Raw genomic sequence first — 15,593 nt, forward strand, 5'->3', positions numbered from 1 at the left:
CTTGTTCCTCATCTCTAAATGCGTGTTATGTGTTTATCTATATGTTCTTCTGCTTCTGTTTGTAATTTTATGTAGTAGCATCTGTGAGTGGTAGTTTTGTATAATTGCATGTATATAAGTGAAATCAACAGTTGGGTTTTTACGGACTGTTTCAATAAGCAGAGGAGCTTTGGATGACTGTTACTAGTTCCTATGGATTGACTGCTATGCAACTGATACGTGAAGAGGGATTTAGTTAAACAGTTTTTCTAGGTGTTAGGATTGTTGCCATCTTTTCTTGGACTACTACAGAAAGAGAAATCTAGTTTCTTTTGGTTTGAAAATACAAACAATTAATGTATAGAACAGAACTGTCTTTTGGCTCACTGACTCCCCATCCCAAATGCATTTGGTTGCTCATCAGACATTTTCAGGCTCGGAAACAGTTATGGGAAGAACTTACGTGAATCCATCCTCAGACAGAAGTGTAAATGGTAATTCCACCACTGAGCTGTAATGTAAGGTAAATGGCAATGTCCAAGAGAATCAGGGGAAAATAACTAGGGGAAATGTTTTGGAATTGCTTATATATTGAGTTTTAGTTTCCAAAATACCATTGAAACAGACTGGGAGGCCATGTGAATGTTCCAAGTATCAGTCTGAAGCTAGGAGTGTAAAACTTCAAATGGTACATCTGAGGTACAGGAAGCCTCAGAAAGAAGAGGAAATCACAAAAGCCTGCTTTTCTGGAAAAAAGAGGCACAAACCACCCAGAGTGGGTTATTGTTAATCCAGCTTTCAGCCTGTTTGACACTGCACAAATGAGATTTGGCACATCACTAGTAAAACTATAATGTAAGACTTTGCACAGATTAATGTATAGATATAATTTACCCTTCTTGAACTATCTTTGCAAGGCTTAGATGTTAGAGATTCCTTCCAAGCCAGTGAACGAATGAATAGTAACATTATTATGGTCTAGGAGGACTTCTATATTTTCAGTCCTGTTCTGTGTAACAGTGCTTGCTCGTTAAATCTCAGTCCCATTGTGCTGGGTTTCGTTATAAGCAGGGAAGTCTCACCTCTGAAACGGAATATCCATTCCCCCAGTTGTGCTTGCAAATGTCTGGCAAATCGATCTGTCTCTCATCTCACCAGTCTCCCACTATCTCAGCAGTTCATCATTTGTTGGTCCCAATAGCTGTGTCTCTGACTAGCTATCCTGAAATTATTAGAGGTTTACTTAAGCTGACATGAACAAGTTCTATTGGAGTTCCTTATCATGGAGTCAAATATGTTGCTCCTGGTACTTAACCTTATCCAAATATGGTTTGTGACTCATGACCAGGGAAAGGAACTACTTCTCTTAAGCTTGTTTCTGTAGTTTACACACTTTTGAAACTTAATGCTTAAGCATCTCTTAGACACATTTGTTTCATGTATTAGAATACAGCTTTTACTGATTACACAAATAAAAATCTTGCCAAAGTGAAGAAAAGTACTACACCTTTGGTTTTTACTGTTAGCAAAAAAGAGGGTCGATTTAATTCTTCTGCATAACAGGATATCTACTGTATATGAGTATGCTATAGTTCACTTTATTTATGCCAACCAAACTTACTAAGTCTACTTTTTTTACTGCCTGTACTTCTGCAAAGCTTAAAAACCTTCAGTAGAGTCAGCAGCTATACACCGAAGTTTTGCATCTAATGCATAAGTGTGATGAATACAGTTGAAGATGTTAAATTCCACTTAATTGGTGATGTCTTTTCTTAAGCATTTCTAGTTATCTTCTAACATTAATAAGAAGATGATTTTGAGGGGAAAGAAGTGATTTATTTTTTCTTTTATCATTAACAATACTAAGCAATAGAACATTTTTGTATTTAGTGTTTTCCCTTGTTTTCATTGCTCCAGAAGAACATGCTTAGAGCTTCTTATGTTTCTTTTAGGAGAGTGTTTTCCTAAAAAAAAGCTATTGCTAGGATTCAATTGTATCTCATTGCTCATGAGACAACAGAGCAAATTCACACAAATGTTGATAGAAGTCATATAAGCAGATGGTACTGTACACTTTACTGTACAATGGTTAAGTGAAGAGGATGCAACTGCAGGAAGATGTGTTCTACTGTGATGGTTTACACCAACAGGAGCAGGTTCCCATGTCTTTCTCTAGCGAGTCCCAGCAGGCCTCAGAGAAAGCATGGGAAACATCAGTGAGGACAGTTATACAGTTACATGTCCATAAAGTGGGTTTTTCCTTTTCTATCTGGTTGGTTTGTTTACTTTCTCTCCAAAAGGACTTTGTTTCTAACTACAGAACCTCCAAGCTTAAAGGTACAGCAAGTCAGGAAACCATATCTTTAGTACAGGGAGATTGTCACATTCTGAAAGAAGCTGTTCTGATCTAGAGTTCTTCTTTATCTACCCCATCTCCCAAAACATCCTGAAAATGGAAACTCGGGGTTGAAGACAGGGTATGTGTGTCACCCAAACTTAGGACCAAGGTAGGAGATGCACGCCTTCTAGACTTGATTATTTTTAGTGATAAACTGCATTGTCTTATCTACAGAACATCCTTAAACTCTGTGTGTCACTATTTTGTGACAATGACTAGTTAAACACACACCAAATCTAGCATCTGCATGCCCAGCATGTGCTATTATATACTCAGTGCTGCTCCATGAGCAATGCTAATTGAAAAGGCTTTAAGATAGCCTAGGCAAACTGCCTAAAGAGCTGTTCTGCCTGTCTTATCTTCCTGCAGCTGGTGATGCATTTTACACGTGAATGAGAGATTCCTGAAGTTGTTAATGCGTTTTGGAGATGGAGAACTTGTGCTAATGAGGATTGCATGGAATGATATGGTGCAGAGCCTTGTGGGAATTCCATGCTTTTAAATAATCTCGTCACATATACTTCAGGAGAAAGTGCTAATTAAAAGTATAAAAGAGCGTATGTGGTATCTGTGAAGCTGTTATCCAAAGTTGTATTGCTGCATCTGTTGTGCGCTGCAGTTAGTCACAGTTTAATGAGAAAAGAAGATATCTGAGGTCTTCAATTCTAAAACTACAGCACCCTCCCTACACTTCCTCCTCCTCAGAAAAAGCAGTCACAGGTCACCTAATAGCTCTTATTTCCCTGGCTTCACAGTGTGGTGAAGGTTGTAGTTTTTGGGGTGTTATTTTTTGTCATTGTTGGTTGTTCCTCCCCCCTCTGCCCCATCCCCGGTATATGGAGGATTTAAATAAGTTAATAAAAATGTGAAGTTAATTATCACAGCTACAATAGCAAATCCTGCTTTCAGGCTTCATCCAAACTAGGATTCAATCTGTACCATTTCACGTTGCTGCTATCTGCAGTTCAGAGCCATGATTAGACATCAGATCAATGGAAAACTCCTGGCCATAAGCAGTATGCAGGCATTCTTTCTGTTTCAGTGCTACCAAAAACTATTACAATAAGTTATTATAAAGGGAATAATATTAATAGTGGAAAAATGCTGTTGATACTGGAAAAAAAGAAATACAGTGTAATTTTCTATGTTGGTTTTATGATGTGTGTCCCATTTTAGAACTTAAACTATAATTTATGGTGGTGCGATGATTTTTAGCAGCATCCAAAATCAGTACATTCCACTAATCTGTCTGTAGAAATCACAGTGTTAGAAAGAGGAAGAAAAGCAGCAGTGATTCTGCTTTTTTTCCTAACAGGTGTCTCATAGTTTTGAAAGCTAAAAGGACAGTGCACTTTGCGAACAGGAGAACGCTGTGAAGCCCTGTGATTTATAATGTCCTACTTTAGTGATGATGACTTTTTCCTACCTTAGTGATGATTATTCATATTTTAATTGTTTAGTTACTCTGTCCTGTTGGTTTGACATTTCTTGGTGCTTATCTTTGCTTGCTGGAGCCCTCTTTCTGCGTGGTCCTCTCTTTCCTTTATGAAGTATTTTCCTTCCCAAGTAGGGGAGATGGGCAATTCTATCACAGATGGGGACCCAGGCCTCAGGGAAAACAGGTGAATTCCCCAGAAAGTGTCTGAATTTTCTACTGTCCAGTACATTAATTACCAGTCTTTCAGTTCCAGTGTATAAAATGAACTGTAGAACTAAATAGATGGGAAAGTATCTATGTTATATGGCTTTTATTAATGATGATTTAGCACTGAGTATACCAGATACTATTTTATTCTTCAGCTGTCATCAGAGGCTTATGGGATGCTGTTCATGAATAGTATTTCAGCATTAATGAATAGTATTTCAGTGTACTATACTCATGGTTAATACTGGGTGAATTATTCATCCCAAACTATACGTATGAATTTATGCTCCCCATTTCCAAGAGCACTAGTTATCATTATGCTTATTGAATAGGACAGTATGCTGCTTTCAAAGGGCTCTCTATTTCTGGGTTAGAAGATGCAGCTATGAATTGTGCATCCTGAGCCTTTTGTTTTCCCTCAGCGGTGATGCAGATGTTGTTCCCTCAGGAACAGCTCTGAGGAGTTACTCCTGATTATTTGTGTGGTAACTGTGGCTGGTCAGCTGAAGTGAAGGACAGGTTTCTGAAGGTGTGACCTTTCCCTACAGGCAAATATCTTCAGTCAGAATAGTTCATGACCGATCAATTTGCAATGCATGCACTGGTGTTCGGGGGTCCTGTTTTGATCCACGCCAACTTGGCTTCATGAATATTATTCATTGTGATCTTAGCACCTCCATTTGAGGTAAGCAAAGATGTTTTTGGCTTTGACTTCCAGCGTGTTTGTAAACTGACCTGACTTGAGCTGGAGGTGTTAATGTGGCCTGGCAGATTGCCTGCCGCATCTACAGGGTAGGTAACCGTGGCTTTCTGTGGTTTGTCTGACTTGCATGTGTAGTAGGGTACTGGGCTGCAGCATGTGTTGTGGTTTAACCCCAGTTGGCAGCTCAAACACCCCCACCCAGCCACTTGCTCCCACCTAGTGGGATGAGGGAAAGAATCAGAAGTAAGAAAACTCCCGAGTTGAAATCGGGACAGTTCAATCAGTAAAGCAAAAGTTGGGCACACAAGCAAAGCAGAACAAGTAATTCATTCGCCGCTTCCCATCGGCAGGCGGGGGTTCAGCCATCCCCAGGGAAGGAGGGCTCTGTCACACATCATGGTGACTCGGGATGACAAGTGGGGTAATTCTGAACATCCTCCCTTCCTCCTTCTTCCTCCAGCTTTTACTGCTGAGCACACTGCCATTTGGTCTGGGATACCCCAGTGGTCAGCTGAGGTCAGCTGTCCTGGCTGGGCCTCCTTCCAGCTCCTTGTGCACCCCCAGCCTGCTCAATGGTGGGATGCTGTGAGGAACAGAAAAGCCTTTGTTGCTGTGTAAGCAATAACCAAAACATCCCTGTTTTGTCAACATGATTTTAAAATTCCAAACATAGCCCCATACTAACAACTATGAAGAAAACTAACTCTAACCCAGCCAAAACCAGTAGAGCACATTACCTACTGCATAGATATTTAACCACATCTATGTCTTTCAGCCATTACTTATTCCCATTACCACATGGGAGAAGGGCTTGTGTCAGAGGCAGCCCAGCATGTAAAGCAGTGAGATGCTATTGCCTCTTCTGATGGTCCCCGGTGGGGTCCTTGAGCATCCAGGAGGGGCTGGTGCTGCTGCAGCCTCCATGCTGTTCACAGAAAGCACTCCTTGAATTCTTGTTTTGCTTAGTAATACTCATTTCTAACATTGCGGGGTTGCTTTTCAAGTAATTTGGCGTTGGCTTTTCTCCTTTTTGGAATGGCAGCTATTTTGAGTGGGAGAAAATAGTGGAAATTGGTTCTATGGTGGTGACAGGAAAGCTACTGTTGTGCTCAAACTGAGACTACCAAGCTCACTCTGATATATGAGGAAAATGAATTTTCCTTAATGAAAAGTTCCCAGCTTCCATGTCTGCAGGCATAAGCTTTACAGTCAGAGGAATGCACAGTCTGAATAGCTTAAATACAAAAAAAAAATCACAAAGAAAATAGAAGGAACTGATTCTTTAAGAAAATTATTACACTGTGGGTGCGGGCTGTAGCCGTGTGATTTAGGAATAGGTTTTTCTTGCAGCAGTCTTCACAGAATGTCACAAAATAGGCCTGAAAACTGGATTTGGGTGCTAATACAATGATGATTGTTATCTAAATATTTTCTTTTGTTAAAAAAAAAATCCTCTATTTAAGTCCATTTATGTAAAAAATCCATGTAAGTCTGGGGACTTGTACATCTTTCCTAATCATCCATTTCTTGTACCCAGACTCTCAAATGCCAACAACAAACAAGCAAGTCTGATGGCGTCTTTTATGTATAAATTCTGCTTTATTCAAACAGATCTGTTTTTGTAGCAGTTATTTTCTGCTGAAGTTAAAGGTTTGGGTTTTGTTTTCCTCCCCCTCCCCTTTTTTTTTTGCCATTGCTTGATCTAGCAAAGAGCAAAGATATTAAACGAAGGTTAAACAGATCCTTAAAATAAGAAATGAGTAAAAAGGCAAATTTATCTGGTTATTTAGGGAACTGCTATGCTCGTGATAGTTTGAGTGAGACTGATAAAATGACTCCTGATTGCCAGCAAAGAAGAGAAAATCACTCTGTGCTTCGAATCCGCCCTCTCCGAGGAGTGGAATGGAATCCATTTCATACCATCAAAAATATAAGAGTACTTGTTCCCCACATGATGCCAAAATTAATATTGTCTCAGGAAGTTTCTGTACCATTTAAGATTTACTTAGATTCGTTATAATAAAGGTTTTATAACCTGCCTCTTGCAAACCACAGCATCTCTGGAGATGTGGCCAGGTGCATGTGGAGTATGTATTCTCCCGGTGACTAGACTAATTTTGTAGCTCTGAAGTTAACAAAATCCCTCGTGTCAGAATGCAAGTAAAGTCACCTATCTTCCAAACTCCTTTTCTTTAGATATCCTTTCTCCTTCCTCTTCCTCAAGACAAAACCCTCTCAGGTGCTAAGGAACCCGTACTTCCTCTGAAATTAAAGATTTCCCTGGTTCTTTCTGTTTTCCTTATCAAACTCATTCAAATAAATATTTAATTTTAAATGAGGAATAAGAAATGGGAAGGATGTGACCTTCCCATTACTTTTCATTACTGTGTGATATTTTCAGTCATTCTTAAGATATCCTGAAGATATCAACTCTAATATGGGCATATGTTCATCTTTCCTTCACCAGGATCTCTTTGTTTTTAATATTCATGGAGAACCTGAAGCTAGCCTGAGATGTAGATATGTTGCTTTGCTGTATAGAGTGCTATGAACTCAGGGTGGGGAAGTGAGTACACTCAGAAAGCAGAAATGGAGTATGCGTGTGGGAGCGTTAGCCAAGTGCTTTAGAAGCAGTAAAAGCTTGCTTTTCCAGGAAGGCAAAAAATTGGATATTGAGAAGTAGAAAACTTGAAGTTCAGCTCTTTTCCCCTTGTAGTTTTCACCTTGTTGTACCACTGAGGCTGTGGTAGCTATAGATGAGAGCAGACTTTGAACCAGGGTAACCTATATAAAGCAGGCATGTTTTGTCTTGGAGGCATTACTCTGTTTAAACCTGTGGTCGAGGTTAGTTGTAGTGCACACAGTGACAGTTTGCCTGATGTTTTCTGGTGCTGCCTGGACCATCCTGGAATTTTACTTAAATAATTCTGATTGATTTTTTGGTTTTCATTTTATGGTTTTTAATTTATATTTATATTTTTATTCTTTGTGGAAATTGAGGTTTGTATAAACACAGTAACAGCTTTAACTAAGGTCTGGTGACTTCAGTCACTCTTAGTTAAAGCCAGGCATCCACCTGAGTGTACACCCTTACCCATGGGAAGATTGTACTGGTCTGGGAACAGACATTCCATTTTGGTTTTTTACAGGGATTTAATTTTTTTAGGATCCAGATCTTAAAGTATTGGAGTTATCTGAAAAATACAGAATTTCTCATATGGAACCACTGTATCATTCACAAACATTATCATCATCAACACCTAAATGGCTTTTCATTTCTTGCAGGTTTATTGAAATCTTAAGGATCATACTGTAAATTGCCTTACCTGAGTCTAAGCCACAAGCTGTAAAAGGGGTGAGAGATCTAAACCTCTTAAGTTTGTTTTATCTTTCACAGCAACAAGCATAATAACATTTAAGTTATTGACATTTTCAGATTTGACTGATGACCTACACCTTTATTAAAGCCCCCAAAATGTCATCATTCCCTTTTTCACTTCTTCCCCTTCCCTCTTGCCTTTACCTGCTACAAAGCTCATTCTTTCTCCACTCCCTGTGCTTTCTTCTCCAGCCCTCTCTTTCATTCTGTATGCGCAGCCTTTTATCCTTTGCAACGGCCAGGTCCTACTTTGTCTCCAGCCAGTTCCTGGGGAATGATGATGATGATGTTGACCTTCCTCAGCTTAACGCCCACCTTTTCCTGCTCGTATCATCTGCACATAGGGAGTCTCATTGCTAAACCCAAGGTTTTCTGCCTCTTGAGCAGCAAGTGGTTTTATCCCTCCCTCTGGAGAAGTGATGTACACCTGCAGCTGCCTGCTGGGTATAGGGAACAGGGAGAGTCACTGATGAATGGCAGAGGACTCTCTGCAGTGGTTTGTCTGGGAAGATCCTAGGAATCAAGTACTGGCAGCAGCATAGCTGCTTTGCAGCGGTAGTTCTTGTAGCTGCTATTAAACTATAGGGGATTCTTTTTGACAAAATGGGAATGCTTGGGACTTTAGGCTTAAATATAGGCCTCTCCTCTGGTGAAAACAGAATGTTTTCCATAAGAGCCAGGATAAGAGATAAAATAGGCAGAATTTCTCACCAAATGTTTCTTATCTTTTTTTTTTTTTTTCTCTTGAATGCACGTGACAGGACAAAACCCTAATGGCACCATAGCACTTGGATCTGAGAAAAGCTTCATTTCACCATAGCAGAAGGCAGCCAGTATTTCTGATAAAACATAGATTTTGTATTTCACTTCGTTTTTCTTCTTCCCAGGAACATATCAGTTTGCTAACATGGCATGCAGCTTTGTAAATAATACGTTTAGCTTTGCCTTAAAATGTAAGCAGAATGTGTATGATGTAAGGGTTTTATTCCTCTCCTAGAGCTTCCTGTTCTTTCAGTGTTTCAAACAGAGAAGGCCTATTTCCTGCAGCTAGGTACTCCGATCAAGAATGAGATGTGTTGACAAACAGAGCATCTCTCTTAAGAGTGACAAGCTCTGTTTGAAGCCAGTAGCATATTGGGCTTACACCCTGCTCCCCCTCCTGCTTCCTGTCCTTTTAAACAGAAGTCCTGAAATCCACTGTATGTTGAGATAAATCTGAGGGATGACATGTGTTGGCACTTCTGCTGTATGAAGCATTTACTCTTAATCCACAGCCTCTGCAGACTGTCACTGGTCCAGGGCATTGGGGAGAAGCGGTGTGATAGTTATCAAGGCTTAGTTTGTCACTGAGACTGTTTTACAAAGGACACTTATTAAAATACAAGTTTTTTTGTTAAAGAGGAGATTTCTGAGCCTTCCATAAATGCAGCACTGTTGAAACTGGCATCATCTGATCACTGGTGTACAGTGAAACCAGCTTAAGCATTGTCTGGAGCCTGATTGATTTTTATACAGCGCTTTGCTGCGTGAACATGGGCTCCATCTTCCCAGATATAAACCTGATCCCCTTTCTTCATGGAGCTCTGGACACACGATGACATTTGAGAAGAAAATGCCATTCTGTGTCTGCTGAAGGTGTGATGAGGTCTGGTAGCCTGACATGTCTGGAAGCTGGTGTACAATCAGGAAAAAATCATATTCAACCACAGCATAAGGGCTGATTCCCTCAATCTCATAGCTACCAATTGTTGTAAATGTCATCCTGATTAGGGCTGGTTTTCCAGCCTGTAAGAACTGGCATGCTTTCAGGGACCATATTATTTTACAGGGAAGTAAGGAGTGATCATGGCCTTCCATGCCCCTCTCTAGAAATGAAATGGGATACGGTTATTCATTACTCTGCACGCATTTCATCCTGTGACTTAAAACTGGCAATTAATAAGTACATTTTTCAATGTGAAGGACTTGCACAACGGAGGCTGCAATAGCATTTCTCCCTGTATATGAATTACTGAGGGCTTAGTTCTGGAAGCAATAAACCAAGGGCTTGCTTGAATAGTAAAAGCACAAGCTGAAAAGTGCTGACTTCGGTGTGAGCTAGGTAGGATGAGTTAAACAGAAAAAGTCCAGCTCCATCTCACATAAAGCTTGCACTACCCTCAATAACCTTGCTAGCATGATTTTTTTTAACTTTTAGTCTATACAGGCCTTGATAAACACTAGCAACTGATTGTCTTCGCTTCATTTTCAGAAGGTGATTTTATTACAACCTTTTGTCTGTGTTTCCTTGCAGTACCTGAATTCCTGTGTGTTTGCAAGGTGGTTTGCTGATTTTTGTATTCTTTTTTAATTATTTTTACTGGTTTTCTGGCTTCTGTCTGTCACCTTTTTATTATCCAAATTGCTGTGTCTTGTTTCCACCCTCTTCTTATGTCCTGATACAGAGGAGGAAACAGTGGCTCTGTAGCCTGGGCAAACAGTCATACAAATGCCCATTGGCTCTGCTCAGGACTGTAAAGCCAAAACAGTGGAGACACCTAGAAAGTCCTTAGGGTTGAATGCAGACAAACCCCCCTGCAGCAGGCAGGGAGCCTTGTGCCAAGTGCTGGAAGGAGCCATCCCCTGGCTCAATGGGTCTGGGAGCAGCAGCTCAAGCCTCTGGCCTCGGAGATCTGCAGTGTTCCCTGGCCTTGGGTGGGGAGCCAGCCTGCCAGGATGTGTGCCCCAGCCCCTTCCTCACTCATGGAGATGGGCTGCTGGCCCTGATGTTTTGTGCCCCTTGGAAAGAGTTGGAGAGTTGATAGGCAGAAGTTTGTGGAGTTGGTTTTGTCTGCACAGTTAGTTTGTTGCTAAGATCTCAGAGGATCAAACCCCAAAATAAATGTGTATCAGTCTATTCTCAGAAACGGAACATAATGCTTCTTTTATGATGTACTGGTGCTTGAAGTACCCATCTGGCTCTTCTAAATTCAGCTTGTGCCCCACTGGTCAACAGGCTCACAGAAATACAGTGCTCCAGATGAGCGAGACTGAGCTCAGAATAACATGAACTATTTAAGATTCTTTTTCTCAAGTCCACGTGGAGTTATATTTCCTAACAATCATATCAGGTTTTGGGGCATTATAGAATATAAAAGTGTAAAAATTGGGCTGATGCCGAAGTTGTATTAACCAAATAATTTAGAATGCCAAAGCCGCGTTTCCATTGAACGCTATTCTCAAAGCAGCAACACCGGGTCTTGTCTACTTCAGTAAAAAGAGGAAAAGTGAAGAGGAGATGATCAAGAACAGATAACATGGATAAATGTTATCTGTTAAATGTTAGCTGGATAAATGTTAGCTTATCTTGACCTTGGGTTTACATTTAGGAGCAGTGTTAATAACCAGAGGAGGTGACCACGTCACTTTAAGGTTCAAAGTGCTGAAGTTTGAAGATGTTCAGAAATATTCACCATTTTTTAGTCTGCCAGATTAGCAAAAGAGCCTTTTGCAGCCTTCTTGTTTCAGTCTTGCTCTTGTAGCAAAGTTCCTGTAGCTTTTACTTTGATTTTCTTGGATACCTAAGATATCAGTATTTGACTTCAGTTTTGCCTCAAAAGGTAAGAAAACAGAGAGGAAAGGTAGCGGGTGTTTCCCTCTGAGGAGGACTCTGAATCTCTCAGAGAAGGTGGGAAGGCTCTAAAGCCCCCATTATAAAACAAACATTTAACCTTACCCACTGTGATAGGTTTGTTCCCATAAGCAGTGATTTTAAGATATTAAGAGGGAAAAACCACAAACCCAAAACATGGAGAATTTAAGGAAATAGGAGTGGAAATACCTCCTGTCCAAAACAGCCATTGTGAATACAGGATGTGATGCTTTGTGGGGAAAGGAAGGCTGTGAAGGTAGCTAAGAATGTATTTATTAAGGCATGGTTGACAAAAAGAAGTAGAGGTGCTGGGTCTAGTTACACTCATTTATAAATGAGTCATTTGCATTGAACTCTACTGTGGCACTTTGAAACAAACTGGAAACAAAAGCCACTGAAATTGCTTTATCACAGCAGGAGAACAGAAGGAAGCCACAATCTGGGTCTCTACTAGTATGGTATCATATGAAATCTTTCTCTCGATCACAGTAACAGAATGATGCGTTATTTAGCCTGACAGAACACTCAGCTTTTTAGGAGACACCATGCTGCTCCTGTCCCAGCCAGAGGAAATTGGCACTAGGGTTTCCTACCAAATCTAAGCAATTTTAGCTACTCTATTGCACCTTGTTGTCACAGGTGCTAGAGGTTTTATTGCTTAAGATTGAAACAATTGCTTAAAAGGGGGACTCTGGAAGGGCCTCACTGTACAGTGATTTCAGTTTCCCAGGGAGAGCCACAAGCAGCAATACAACTCATGGAAGATCTCGCTTGCATCTTCTGTATTCATGGTGGCATATTGGTTATTGGAGTCCACCTCTCACTGGAACCTCTATTGAATAACTTGTGATGTGTCATAAAAACTTTGGGGGGGGGGGGGGGGGGGGCTGTTTTGTCTTTTTTACTTATCACAATATCAAAAGTACCAGAGGGCAGTGGTCTGCTATAGTAAGAAAATTGTCAGTTTCTTTTCTGTTTGGTTTATTTGGGTGTCTTCGAAACAAAACCAAAGTTTGGATGTGCATCCTATATACTTTTTAGTATAGAAACTTAATATAAAGTATGAACACATGGACAAGTGTGTACACACATACCCCTAATCTGCCCTTGTGTGTTAAAAATGTTTTAATCTTTACAAGCAGAGTTTCTTAAACATCTGCTATAGTTGTACCTTAATATCACACAGGACTTGCCAAATATCTAGTTCAAGCCTGTTTATTGATTGAATTGCCTTTGGACTAATTAAATAATGATTACCACCTGCAGTGCACCCAGCATGAGGTTCATTGGTTCTCCTTTAACCAGTTGCTTCTAAGTTTTGTTTTGAGAGCTTAGCAAAGACGTATTTCAAATGAAGCTAATTTGTCGTTTCTAGAAGAGCAGCCTTTTGTGAGATGTTTTGATTACATGGCAGAGCGGCCTCTATAAAGACCTATTTGGCTGAGTAGAGCTGCTTAACTCCAAACAGGGAAAAAACCCTACAGAATGACTACTCCAGTGAGTGTAACAAGAGCAAGGGAGATAGTCTTAACAAGCCCTGGGGGACAGGCTCTTAGCTGAAATTCCCACATCAGTGCCTATGTGTGCCCCATGACTTCAACATCACTGAGGTCCCGTGCAAGCCCTGACCTGAGAAGGTATTTGTGGTTTTGTTATGTGTTTTTCTTGTTTAATTATACAAATATATAAATATAAATTATATAATTATATAAATATAATAATTATATAGATAAATATATATATAAATATAACACAGTTCTCATGCTTTCCCAATAATAAATGTTTCTTTTTAGTATCATAAAATAAGTGGCAGCTGTGGGAGATGTACAAGGGACGCTTTGTCCTACACCACATATTTATGCATGCTTCTTTACAGCCTTGTGCTAGTTCCTTCTATCAACTTCCATTTCATATCAGTAAATTGGAGGGAAATATGGTAGCTGCTGCTTGGTTCACAGGTTTGTACAGTATCCTCCTCAGAAACCTTAAATTGGTGTGTCTGTGTTTTCCATCTCTTGCTAGAGGCTATGTATTTAAAATGGCTGATTGGGTCAGGAGATGCAGAGGAAGGGATACAGGGCTGTCTAAATCTTTCCCCTTTTCCAACTATTTCAGTCATGCTGGCAGGGACAGTGGTGACAGGAGCATCGGTTTGAAATGTTTTGGAATGTAATCTGAATCCTTCTTTGGACTTGAATTTATAGTCATCATCTCGAAAAAATGAAACCTAAGACAATGTAACTGCCTGTCTGTTTCCAAATGACCGCGATTGAACCTCATCAGCTTGATTTTTGGCAGAAGTCCCCCCCAGTCTGATTTATGGTGGGATATATATAAAAATACATGTATTTATATATATGCTTATATTTATATAAGGAAAGCAGAAAGTTCCATCTTTTATTCACATAATTCTGTAAGTTTTTTTTGCAGCTACACATCTTTTTTTGCTTCCTTGCACCATTGCAATATGTTTTTTCCTCCTTCCTTCTGGGGCTCCGTTTTCCGTCTCTCAAAATATTCAGAACAGAAAGGAGGGAGAAGGAGCTGGGAGTTGGTGAGGTGAAGGAGGAACCTTCAGCAAATTCATTTCCTTTTCCATTTCATCTTTTCTCCTGTGTGAAGAATGTCAGTGTAGCGCGCTGCTTGGGTCAGAGATTGCTTTTTATTTGGTGGATTTCTGCAGTAAGAGAGTTCTTCCTGCCAGTATTCTTCATGCAGGATGATGGCTGCTGGAATATTTGACTTTGCAAGCACAGTAGGCATTAAAAAACATCTTTAAGGGATTTTGGTTTGGTTTTTTTAAAGGTATTTTCCTATTCGAACAAATATGATCTGAGGCTGCCCCTTGGAAACTGCAGTTCAGGTTTTTTATTACAGTTCTTAGCTGTTTTGTTGGCTTTTTGATTCCCCATCAGCAAAAAATAACCCCCTCAAGATAAAAGCAGAGCGTCAACAAACTCCATTGGATATTCCAAATGTTATTTCCTGCTTATCTTTTACATTAGGGTGGTTTTTTTTTTGTGTAAGTGGAAAATGTGATAAAGCATAGGCAGAAAGAATTAAATATATGAGGAAAAGCCACGCAGAGGATTCATATATGGACAGGCTTACACAGCATTCTAACGTGCGCAGCTGTGAACTTATGATCAATACCAATCTCTTTTCAAAGAATCTGCTGTCCTTTGAAGTGAACATCAGATCTTATTCCTCAATAGAATACCAAAAGGAAAAAACAAAATGAGGAAATAGCCTCCCAGGTGCTGTTTTGATATCCTACTTGTGGGCATCTCCTTGGTAATACCGTCCAAATTAGATAGGAGCAACACAAATCTATATGAACTTGATAAATGCTGCAATTATGTATTGATTTCTTCAGCAGACCTTTTACACATTGTTAACAGCTGTGGTTGAAAGAGGCTTACCTCACAATTTCTGGTCAACTGTAATTCATGCTCCAGCATTTCTTTGGAGTTGATTGACTCTTGCCTGTAATTACAGTTTACATCCTTCTTTTACACCTCAGTTTAATACGTGTGGGCATGATCTAGTTTACACAGTGCAGGCAAGCTCAGAACCATAAATTCGTCCTTTACAGCAGTGCAGCCTTATGTGCCTCACATGTACGTCGATAATGGTTTGAAATTCTTGAAGTCACATTGGGAGGCAGTTTTCTCTCTATGCATCATTTTGCATCAGATGAATCCAACTTCTGAACTTGCTTAATGTAGTTCAGATATAGGAGCAGGAACCTGAGAAAGATGGGAACATTGCTTTGTTTTTCAGATTCAATTCACTGACTTTAGCATCTTGAAAATGTTCTGCACCTGACCTAAGCTAATCATCTTTTTCTGTAGCACT

At 40.0% G+C, this 15,593-nt stretch overlaps 1 long non-coding RNA gene across 2 annotated transcripts in view; it reads left to right on the top strand.

The window, feature by feature from the left end:
- LOC134166393 (uncharacterized) overlaps positions 1–15,593 on the top strand; it is a 200,048-nt gene that overhangs the window by 138,445 nt on the left and 46,010 nt on the right. The gene's annotated exons all lie outside the window — the stretch shown is intronic.

Source organism: Pezoporus occidentalis, unplaced genomic scaffold (assembly GCF_034315485.1).
Source record: "Pezoporus occidentalis ecotype Australia unplaced genomic scaffold, CSIRO_AGI_Poc_V1 ctg26, whole genome shotgun sequence".
Taxonomy (NCBI): Eukaryota; Metazoa; Chordata; class Aves; order Psittaciformes; family Psittacidae; genus Pezoporus; species Pezoporus occidentalis.